Here is an 11,462-nt window from a genome sequence, read left to right on the forward strand (position 1 = left end):
CAGGGACCAGATCGTCGCTGCCTCACCGTGGTAGCGTTGCTGGTGGATCCACTCTGGTGGGCTGTAGGACAGGGTTTCTGTGGAACACAGACACAGTTCATCAGGGGGATGCTGCAGCCTCCAGCACCTGGCGGAACAGCCCCCGTGCCTCCTCCTCCGGCAGGAACCCCCGCTCCGCCAGGAAACCCAACAGGTCCTGGCACCGCTCCGGATGCTCCAGCACCAGCACAAAGCTGTCGGGGAGCTGAAGCCACTCCTGGAGCTGAATGACACCAGCACAGCCAGAGGAGACCTTGTCCAGCAGCGCGATCTCCAGGGCTGCGCTGGTGCCGTGGGGCTGCGGGAGGAGCACGATGCCGTCAGTGGGGCTGATGCCGTGCCGGGGGTCGGGAACCCCTCAGCCAGCCCGGGATGCTCTGCGCCCTGCGCTGGCCCCACGCCCGCTCTCCCTCCAGGCGTCCTGGCAGCTCCCACCCTGCCGGGCCCCGGCTCAGCCCCGCCCGGCACGGCCCGGCTTCTGCCGCTGGCCCGGCTCATCACCAGCTCGCCCCAGTGCCAGATGCTTTCGCTGCTTTCGCTGCTTTCGCTGCTTTCGCTGCCACTGCTGCCTCTGCAGCTGAAGCTCCGTGTCCGTGTGTCCCCGTGTCCGTATGTCCCCGTGTCCGTGTGTCTCCGTGTCCGTGTGTCCGCTGCCCACTCGCCCCCGTGCCCAGCCCCGCGCTCCCCGGGGCAGCCCCTGAGCCTGTCCAAACATGGGAACTTTGCCGTGTCCAGCCCAGATCCAGAGCCTGGACTCCTGCCCAGGAGCACAGGAATCCCCTCGGTCACGGCTGTGCGTTGTCCCTGCTGAGGGTCAAACACTCTTGGAGCACATTCCCTCAATGCTGAATTTGTACCTGTCCCAAGAACTGCACTTAGTCCCCAGCACTGATCTCCAAAAAAAAAAAAAAAAAAAAAAAAAAACAGCTCATGGTATTTTATTTTACACTTTCTAAAACTTTCCACATCGTGGATCATAGAAGTGAGATCCACTTGCAATTAATGGGAAGGAGAAGAGGACAAGTAGTGAAAGATAGAAAAAGGTAGCATAAAAACAAACAGAGAAAAACATCTTGGATTGTTTCTTTCAATTTTCATTTCATTTCTAAAAGCTGTTTCAGTTTTCCTAGAATCTTCTCCACAGTCCTGTTTGCTGTTTCCAAGAACCTTTGCTGGAGAACGAGGAAGCTTTGAGCAGCTTCTGTCACAAGATGTGCCACCAGCTGCAGCTTCTCTTGCCTTTCCACACCGTGTGTGCAGCTCAACTCTTGCAGAAAAGCGGGACAAATAGTTGAAGAACTTTACAACTTGTTCTTTCTTTTCCTTGTGGGATGGGCAGTTGGGCCATTGGTGAGATTTTCACTGTTATTGTTCTACCCTAAGAAACCATGATGGGCTACCAGGAATTGTCAGGGAATGCAAGCCTGACTGAATGCAGAGAAAGAATCTCCAGAGCCTGCAGCCAGAAATGGAGAGCTGTGTGATAATCATTCCAACACCCCTATGGACAGCTTGAAAGTGATGTGGAAGATGAAAATGGGCTGACAGAGGGAGTTTGTTTCTGTGTTCAGTTTAGAAGCTTCCACATCTCATGCACTGATATATATCAAGAGTTCAATCAGTTCATGAAAAGCACCAGAACAATCTGAACTTCTCAGGAGATGACTGTAAGAATCTGAAAAGGAGAAATGCAGGCAATGACTTGGTGAACTTTGTCTGGAAGAAGGGTCACTTTTCCCAAATAATTTCTAATCCATCTCCTCTGCATTTGTCTTTCTGAAAAAGGCCATTTTCATCCCAGATTCCCCATGAAATGGGAACCCTGAGCTTGTGGAAGTGCCTGAAAGATGCCCTGTTCCTCTGCAGGGACACTCGGGCTGAGACAGGAGCCAGAGCCCTCTCTGGGGAAGCCTCCTCCGAGCTGGAATTTGTGCCGTGCTGGGAGAGGAGGAGGAGGGGAGAAGGCTGGCGCTGTGTGGCAGGAGCAGGAGGTTTGGGCCGCAGGACATTCCGTCTGCGCCGCTGCCCCGCAATGGGCGGGAACGCTGTGGGGAAGGCTGGGGGACACTGGAGCGGGATATGGATGGCACTGGGGGGAACTGGGAGGGCCTGGGAATGAACTCAGGTGTATTGGGAGGGACTGGGCTGTACTGGGAGGGACTGGAGGGGCACTGGGGCTGTACTGGGCTGTACTGGGGATGAACTGGGCTGTGCTGGGAGGGACTGGAGGGGTTGAATGGGCTGTTCCCGCCCGCACTGGCTCCCATTGGCCGAGGCTCCCGCCCATCACAGCCCCAACCAATCAGCGCCAGGGATCATGGCTTTGAGGCCGGTGCCTGGGGTCTGCGCCATCTTTTCTTTTGCCTACAACTCCCGTCATGCTCTGCGGCCCCGTAGAACCCCATTAAAGCCGGGACTACAACGCCCGTCATGCCCCGCGCTCCACAGAACCCCGGTACCGCCCCCATCTGTCCCATCAGTGTCCCCCAGACCCTCCGGGACCCCCAAGTGCTCCTCAGCGCCCATTCGGGACCCCCAAAATTTTACTGGCAAAGTACAAAAGCACAAGGAACTTTGGAAAAGTGTTTAATACAAATCCAATCCAACTTAAATCACTTTTCACAGCTGTAACTTCATTCCCTCAGCCCATTTAGCCTGGAAACCCCTAAACACTGAAGTTGTTCAGGTACCCAAAACTGTTCCATATAAAGAGCATTAGAAGGAGAGGAAAGAGAGAGAGACAGGAAGACAGAAGCTCCACAGAACGACACACATGTGGCTCCCATCTCCCGGGGCTCCAGTGTGGGCGAGACACAAACCCCAGGAGAAGGCAGAGTCCATACCAGGGGCTGACCTTGTGCTCCTTGGTTTTAAGCCCCTGGGCCTTCGTGGGCCTCCCCCCAGCTGGGACTTCTGATATCTCAGGTGTTCAGAGCTGGGTGAGCGCTGTCCCATCTGTGTGACTGATTGACAGCTCAGCCCAAGGTGTCTGGGGACATTGATCTCATCCAGCCTCTGACAGCGACCACGGTGACACTGGGGAACCTCATGGAGCCTCATGGAGCCATGGGTCAGTTGGGACAAGGCAGGTCCAGAGACACCCTGGTGACACTGGGGAACATCATGGGACCATGGGTCAGTTGTGACAAGGCAGGTCCAAGGACACCCTGGTGACACTGGGGAACCTCATGGAGCCATGGGTCAGCTGTGACACTGTGGGGACCTCGTGGAATCAGAGCAGACCATTGGGAAGCTCCCATGGATCCAAGGGCCCAGGGTGACACTGTGGAGCCCAGAGTGTCACGAGGAGCCATTGTAACACTGTGGGTCCCCATGGAACCAAGGGAACATGGGACAGGCTGATGCCTTAAGTTTTAGCTTCCATATTTTCCCAATTCAGTGCTGTATCAGTCTGTAACTCTGAACTTCATGCAGAGTGTCAGCAAGTTCTTTTACAGTGTAGTCAGACAAAACAATCCTTTTCCTGCCCGAGAACCATAGACACCGCTGCAGCTTCGGGCCCAAAAATTGAAAACACCAGCGAATTGAGGAGAGCAGACTGGGAGGGTGGGGCTGCATAACCTGAAGGTATAATTGGACAATTAACCCCAATATGGAAATGAACCAAATCTTACAAAAGTGTGTAAACACGTGACCTGGCGTCCATCCTGGATGTACGCTCAGCCAGGCCCTTGTACTGCCCAGGTGAATCCTTTGAAGGCCTTTTTAATAAATCCCCACTTTACTCCTGTAACACTGTCCAGCCTCTGCTCTAGGTGGCCTCTCAAGGCATCAAGGCCTGGCTGGCTGGGCCACCTGGGGGCCACCTCTCATCTGCCTGCGAAACACTGGGACCCTGTGCTTTTCTTTCTTATGGGAAAAAAGCACCTTTCACATCCAGGCACCCATGGCCAAAGTTGGGAATCCGCCTCCAGGATTCCCTATATCCATGGATTTCTCCCAGGTGAAAGCTTCCAGGAGAGACAAGTATGGCTGGCCTTGGTTTCCAAAGAGCTGATCCTTATCTGCCTTTGAAACACTGGGCCTTTGTGCTTTCCTTTCTGATGAAAAGAACTCTTCTTCCTGCCCAGGTGCCCATGGCCAGAACTGAGATTCCACCTTCAAAGTTCTGAATATCCAAGGATTTCCCCCAGATGAAAGGTCCAGGAGAGACAAGTCTGGCTCTCTTGGCCTATGGTGACCACCTCTCATCTTCTTCCAAAACACCTGGGCTCCACGCTTCTCTTTCCTATGGGAAAAACCATCCATCTTGACCAGATGCCCATGGCCAAAGTTTGGAATCCTCCTCCAGAATTCCCTAGGTCCAAGGATTTTTCAGTGACAAAAGCTGCGAGGACAAACAGGTCTGGCTGGCCCGGCCTCCCAGGAGCCTTCTCTCTCTGCTTCTGCCCCTGCAACACGGGGGCTCTGGGCTTTCCTTCCTATGGAAAAGAACCATCCTTCTTAACAATGCAGAAATGGCCAAAATTGGGGTTCCACCTCCCAAATTCCCTATATCCAAGGGTTTCTTTCAGACAAAAAAAATACCAGAACAGAGAGGTCTGGCTGCCCTTGGCCTCTGATGGTCACCTTTCATCTGCCCCTGAAACACCGGTGTTCCGTCCTTGCCTTCCTATGGAAAAGAACCGTCCTTCACCTCCAGGCAGCCAGGTCTGAAACTGGCATTCCACCTCTAAAATTCCCTATATCCAAGGACAAAATCTGCCAGCACCATCTGATCTGGCTGCCTTTGGCTTCTGTTGGCTGTGGCTCATCTGCCCCTGCAGCACTGGGGCTGGGTTGTTCCCTTCCTGTGGAGACCATGGTGGCACAGTGAGGACCTGGAGGAACCATGGAGTCCATTGTGACACTTTGGGGCCACGGTGACACCGTGGGGCTCCATGGAACCCAGAGACCACCATGACTCTGTGGGGCCTTGTGGAACCGTGGAGACCATTCCGACCCTTCAGGGCCTGGTGTCACCAAGGGGGCATTGTGACACCTCAGGGCCTTCTGGAAACAAGGGACCAGGCTCCATGGAATGAGGGGAACAGGGAACAGGTCTGGCAGGCTTGGCCTCCCAGGGACCACTTGACAGGTCTGGCTGATCTTGGAATATCAAGGGCTGCTTCTCATCTGCCCATGAACCACTGGCGCTCTGTGCTTTCCTTGCTATGGAAAAGAACTGTCCCTTTTTTCAGACACCCATGGACAAAATTGGTACTTCCCCTAAAAAATTTCCTGTATGCAAGGGTATCTGCCAGAAAAAAACCTGCCAGCTCTGGCTGGCCTTGGCCTCTGATGGTCGCATCTCAGTTGCCTCAGAAGCACTGGGGCTCTGTTCCTTTCTTCCTGCAGAAAAGAACTGACCCTCTTGTCCAGGAGCCATGGCAGGAACTGGAATGTGGCCACCAAAATTCCATCTATCCTTGCATTGCTCCCAGACAAAAGCTGCCAGGACAGACAGTTCTGCCTGGCCTTGGCCTCTGGTGATATGAGCAGAATGTTTTCCTTTGCAAACACCTTGGACAGGACCCAGAGATCTCCCGAGCTGGGTTTTGCAGGCCTCAGGAACATAACCCATGTATGGAGGCTGATGTGCCTGGGCTCAGTTGTGAAGAGACTGAGGACAGATCAGGAGTGGCCTGGCAGGGCTTGAAAGGTGGATTCCGAAATGGTGGAGCTTTTCTCCATAGTGGGAATCAGGCAGGGAGAGAAATTATGCCACAAATGCAGCTGGGGAAGTCCAGACTGGACACAGGAGGAGAAAGGAATTTCCCTCCCAGGGCAGGGCTGTGGTGCAACACGTCCCCAGCAGGAGCCTGGAGCAGCCCAAGGCTTTGTGTGGCCAGGCAGGGGCAGCAGGAGGCAGAGCTGCCAGCAAAGGAAGGGCCAGCGAGGTGGGGCAGCCGGGGGTGACGACAGCCTGCAGGGACAGAGGCGCAGGGCAGGGACACCGTGGGACAGCCTGGGCTGCAGAGGGCTCAGGGATGTGCAGCAGCTGCAAGGCCCTGACAGAGCCAACCTGTGCAGCCCTTTGGCCATGGCTGCTGGCCCTGGGCCTGAGGCCACGAGGGGACAAGTGACCCTTGCAGCCCTGGGGCCTCAGTGCCTCCTTGTCCCTGCTCAGCAGCCTGGCAGGGGCCGCCCCATGGTCCTGCCCTTGGCACTGCACATCCCCACATGCCAGTGCCCATCCCGGGAAGAGCCCTGAGCAATGAGGGAGGGACAGGATCTGCCTTGCCAGGGGCTGGGGCTCAGGCCTGGGCCCTTTGCATTCCTGAAACACATCCAGGTTTGCTCAGCACCAGAGACACCTTCCCCTTGCTTGTCCCTTGCTGTCATCTCTGCTCCAGCATTATGCTCTATTTGGGGACACTTTCTCAGTCGTGTCCCTCAGTGGGACCCATTAAAACTTCAAGAAACTTCAGTGTTTCAATCACACTTTGAGTTCTTGAGAAGTTTTTTGAGCACACTCTCTGGGAATGAGACTAATGAAAACAACAGCAGCCCCTGAGACGGTCATTAAAGTCCTTGTGCTGTGTCTCTGCAGCTGAGCTGGGCTGGGCTCCTGGCACAGAGGGTGATCCTGGTAACCAAGCAGAGCTTCAAAAGCACATTTCTCTTGCTGAGCAGCTCTTCTCCCAGCCCAGCAGGGCTGGGGCACTGCCTGCAGCCAGCCTGGGCACAGCACAGAGGCACAGAGAGCTTCAATCAGTCAGGGCTGGGAAGGGGCTGAGAAGTGCCTGGGGCAGAATCACTGCCAGCCCTTGGCACAGGAACCTCTGGCTGCAGGACAATGCAGCTGCAGCTCCTGGAGAGATCTCCTAAAGCTGGAACATGCCAATGCCCACAGATCCTGTGAGTACTGAGTATTTCTGATGCAGGGGAGGTGAAATGCTCATGAAGCTCTGACATACTGAGGGCTTCTGATTAGTCATAGAATATTTCCAAGACAAGGATTTTGATAAAAATGTGGAAATTTCCTAAGAATTTGTAGTCAGCTGTGTACTATTGAAGAGTGGCAGGGAAAGAAGGATGAATATTAAAGGTTGATTATGAATATTGACAAGTGCATGAGACGTCTGAACTGTAACTTTTAGTGATCAGTAGGTTCACAGGAGATCCCTAATGTGCTTTCAGCCACTCTGCCCATGGACAGCACCAGCATCACCTTTGCTGGAGCCATCAGGCTCAGTCTGAGCTGTCCTTTCTCCAAGCTGCAAACAGAACCTGCCCCCAGCCAGTGCCCTGCAAACAGGCAGGGTTCTGTCAGGCCAAGGAGAGTGCACAGATATTTGGGGTGTGGGAATGCTGGCAGGGAGAGATGAGGCACAGGGAAACACCTGCAGGAGAAAAATCTCCCGGAAGCAGAGAGAAGATCAGGGAAGGAGAGAAAAGAAAACCCAGAAATGCTGAGGCAGGGAGAGTTTAGAGATGTCCAGAGGATCCCCTCCAGTGCAGCCCCTCCCTCTGCACAAGCCCCCTCCCTCCTGTGCCCCAGCCAAGCCTCTGCCCTCAGGGCCGGGGCTCCAAGGCGTGCAGCCCCTCCTGTGCAGGCAGAGCTGCAGCAGAGCCGTGGGGCAGCTCTGCAGCCCCGGGCCCAGTTCCCTCTGCAGAGCACAGGGCTGGGAGCAGCTGCCCGGCACTGGGGGCTCTGGCAGGGGGCACAGCTGGCTCAGGGTGACACAGCTGTCCCCAGTGCCTGGCTCTGGGCAATGCTGGCAGTGCAGCCAGGGAAGGAGCTGCACCTCCCTTCATCCAGTGCCATCAGAGGAACACTTGGAAGTGTCCCTGAGATTTCAGTCCAAGCTGGGAGCTTCAATGCAGAGTGCAAAGCTGTCCTAGAGCATCTCTGATTTATGAGATTTATGGGGAAAGGTAGAGGTGTTGTGACACTGAAAATGCTGCTGGGTTGGTGAAATGAGCAAAGTGAGTCCTTGGCTACAAATGTGGAACTGGGCTGCGGTGGATCCATCTGCTCTTACCTGTACCTGAGGGTTTGTAAGAGAAACATGGGAGTGTGACCATCCTTCATGTGAGAAAAATGAAAGCCAAGAGAAGCTCCAAACAGAATGAATAATCATCTCCTCTCAGTCTCCACTCATCATCTTTCCTCAGAAAACTCACTGTAGTCATCAATGGGATGGAGATATGCTGAGGGTTTCTGATATCCAGGAATACCAGGAGAAACATGGAGGCAGCATAAAAAGAAAACCACAAAACTCTCAAATACAGAAGTGTACACATCTGTGTTACAGAGGAGGGTGTATGGGAAATGGCGTTAACTTTAATTACAGGCATCTCCTCTAACTCTTCACTGTCCTTTCTCCATGAACAGGTGCCCATGTGCAGCCACAGCAAATGTCCAACAGCAGCTCCATCAGCCACTTCCTCCTGCTGGCACTGGCAGACACGCGGCAGCTGCAGCTCCTGCACTTCTGCCTCTTCCTGGGCATCTCCCTGGCTGCCCTCCTGGGCAACGGCCTCATCATCAGCGCCGTAGCCTGCGGCCACCACCTGCACACGCCCATGTTCTTCTTCCTGCTCAACCTGGCCCTCAGCGACCTGGGCTCCATCTGCACCACTGTCCCCAAAGCCATGCACAATTCTCTCTGGAACACCAGGAACATCTCCTACTCAGGATGTGCTGCACAGCTCTTTTTCTTCATGTTCTTCATTTCAGCAGAGTATTTCCTGCTGACCATCATGTGCTACGACCGCTACGTGTCCATCTGCAAACCCCTGCACTACGAGACCCTCCTGGGCAGCAGAGCTTGTGCCCACATGGCAGCAGCTGCCTGAGCCAGTGCCTTTCTCACTGCTCTGCTGCACACAGTCAATACATTTTCCCTGTCCCTGTGCCATGGCAATGCCCTGGGCCAGTTCTTCTGTGATATCCCAGAGATCCTCAAGCTCTCCTGCTCCAATTCACACCTCAGGGAACTTGGGCTTCTTGTGGTTACTAGCAGTTTATTATTTTGTTGTTTTGTGTTCATTGTTTTCTCCTATGTGCAGATCTTCAGGGCTGTGCTGAGGATCCCTTCTGAGCAGGGACGGCACAAAGCCTTTTCCACCTGCCTGCCTCACCTGGCTGTAGACTCTCTCTTTGTCAGCACTGCAGAATTTGCTCACCTGAAGCCCCTCTCAATGTCCTCCCCATCCCTGGATCTGGCCCTGTCAGTTCTGCGCGATGAAATCCTGCTCAGCGTGGGCAACTGAGCCCTTGAAGGACTTAGTGTCAGGTCAAGGCTTGCTTTCCCTCCCAAAGCCTTCCCTTGGCAGCCTTGGGCAGGGGATTCATCCTCCCTCCCTCCTCCTTCCCACAGACCTGCTTGGAACCACTCTGTGGGCACTTTCCATTCTCTGTGTCTGTCCTCAAGTGCAGTGCCAACCTGGGTCAGTCCTGGCTCTGTCCTGAGCTCCCAGGAGCTCGCAGGCTGAGATGGGAACGCTCAGCCACACCAGGGCCCTGCCCCTGCCAGCAGCACCCCCACAAACAGCAGCAGCAGCAGCAGCAGCAGCAGCAGCAGCAGCAGCAGCAGCAGCAGCAGCAGCAGCTGCAGTCGCCTCTCAGCTGTTGGTGCCCCTGCACTGCAGCCCCTCCCGCTGGCACCAACGTTCCCTTGTGGCCTTGGAGACAGTCATGAATCCATCCACGGGGTCACAGAGCCATGGAATCCCAGAGTTCCAGGTTCCTGGAAGCCTGGAGTCATTGAATCCTGAGAACCACACTCAGAGGAGGAGGAGGAGGAGGAGGAGCGGTAGGAGGAGGAGGAGGAGGACGAGGACGAGGAGGACGAGGAGGACGTGGAGGACGAGGACGAGGAGGAGGACGAGGAGGAGGAGGAGGAGGACGACGAGGAGGACGAGGACGAGGACGAGGACGAGGACGAGGACGAGGAGGAGGAGGACGAGGATGAGGAGGAGGAGGACGAGGATGAGGAGGAGGAGGACGAGGAGGAGGATGAGGAGGAGGAGGACAAGGAGGAGGAGGAGGAGGACGAGGAGGAGGAAGACGAGGAGGAGGAGGAGGAGGACAAAGAGGAGGAGAAGGACGAGGAGGAGGATGAGGAGGACGAGGAGGTGTTGGAAGAGTTCAAAGACGAGGAGGAGGAGGAAGAGGAGGAGGAGGACGAGGAGGAGGAGGTCGAGGAGGACGAGGGAGAGGAGGAGAAGGACGTGGACAAGGATGAAGATGAGGAGGAGGAGCATGAGGAGGAGAAGGCTGATGAAGAGGTGGAGGAGGAGGAGGACGAGGACGAGGAGGAGGACGAGGAGGAGGAGGAGGAGGAGGAGGAGGAGGAGGAGGAGGAGTAGGAGGATGGGGAGGACGAGGAGGAGGAGGAGGAGGAAGACGAGGACGAGGACAAGGACGAGGAGGAGGAGGAGGAGTAGGAGGAGGATGAGGACGAAGAGGAGGACGAGGAGGAGGAGGATGAGGAGGAGGAGGAGGAAGAGAAGGAGGACGTGGAGGAGGAGGACGAGGAGGACGAGGACGAGGAAGAGGACGAGGAGGATGAGGAGGAGGAGGACAAGGACGAGGAGGAGGAGGAGGAGGAGGACGAGGAGGAGGAGGAGGACGAGGATGAGGCGGAGGAGGACGAGGAGGATGAAAAGGAGGACGAGGACGAGGAGGAGGACGAGGAGCAGGAGGACAAGGAGGAGGAGGACGAGGAGGAGGAGGTGGAGGAGGACGACGAGAAGGAGGAGGACGAGGAGGAGGAGGACAAGGATGAGGACGAGGACAAGGAGCAGGAGGAGGAGGAGGAGGACGAGAAGGAGGAGGATGAGGAGGAGGAGGAGGAAGAGAAGGATGACGTGGAGGAGGAGGACGAGGAGGACGAGGACGAGGAAGAGGACGAGGAGGATGAGGAGGAGGAGGACAAGGACGAGGAGGAGGAGGACGAGGAGGACGAGGAGTAGGACGAGGACGAGGATGAGGAGGAGGAGTACGAGGAGTAGGAGGATGAGGAGGAGGAGTACGAGGAGTAGGAGGATGAGGAGGAGGATGAGGAGGACGAGGAGGAGGAGGAGGACGAGGAGGAGGAGGACGTGGACGAGGAGGACGAGGACGAGGAGGATGACGAGGAGGACGAGGAGGAGGAGGACGAGGAGGAGGATGAGGAGGACGAGGAGGAGGAGGAGGACGAGGAGGAAGAGGACGAGGAGGAGGAGGACTAGGACGAGGAGGACGAGGACGAGGAAGAGGACGAGGAGGACGAGGAGGAGGAAGAGGATGAGGAGGAGGAGGAGGAGGAGGACGAGGAGGAGGACAAAGAGGAGGAGGAGGACGAGGAGGAGGAGGACAAGGAGGAGGACGAGGAGGAGGAGGACGGGGAGGAGGAGGACGAGGAGGAGGAGGAGGAGGACAAAGAGAAGGAGGAGGACGAGGAAGAGGAGGACGAGGAGGAGGAGGAGGA

Source organism: Lonchura striata, unplaced genomic scaffold (genome assembly GCF_046129695.1).
Source record: "Lonchura striata isolate bLonStr1 unplaced genomic scaffold, bLonStr1.mat Scaffold_99, whole genome shotgun sequence".
Classification (NCBI taxonomy): Eukaryota; Metazoa; Chordata; class Aves; order Passeriformes; family Estrildidae; genus Lonchura; species Lonchura striata.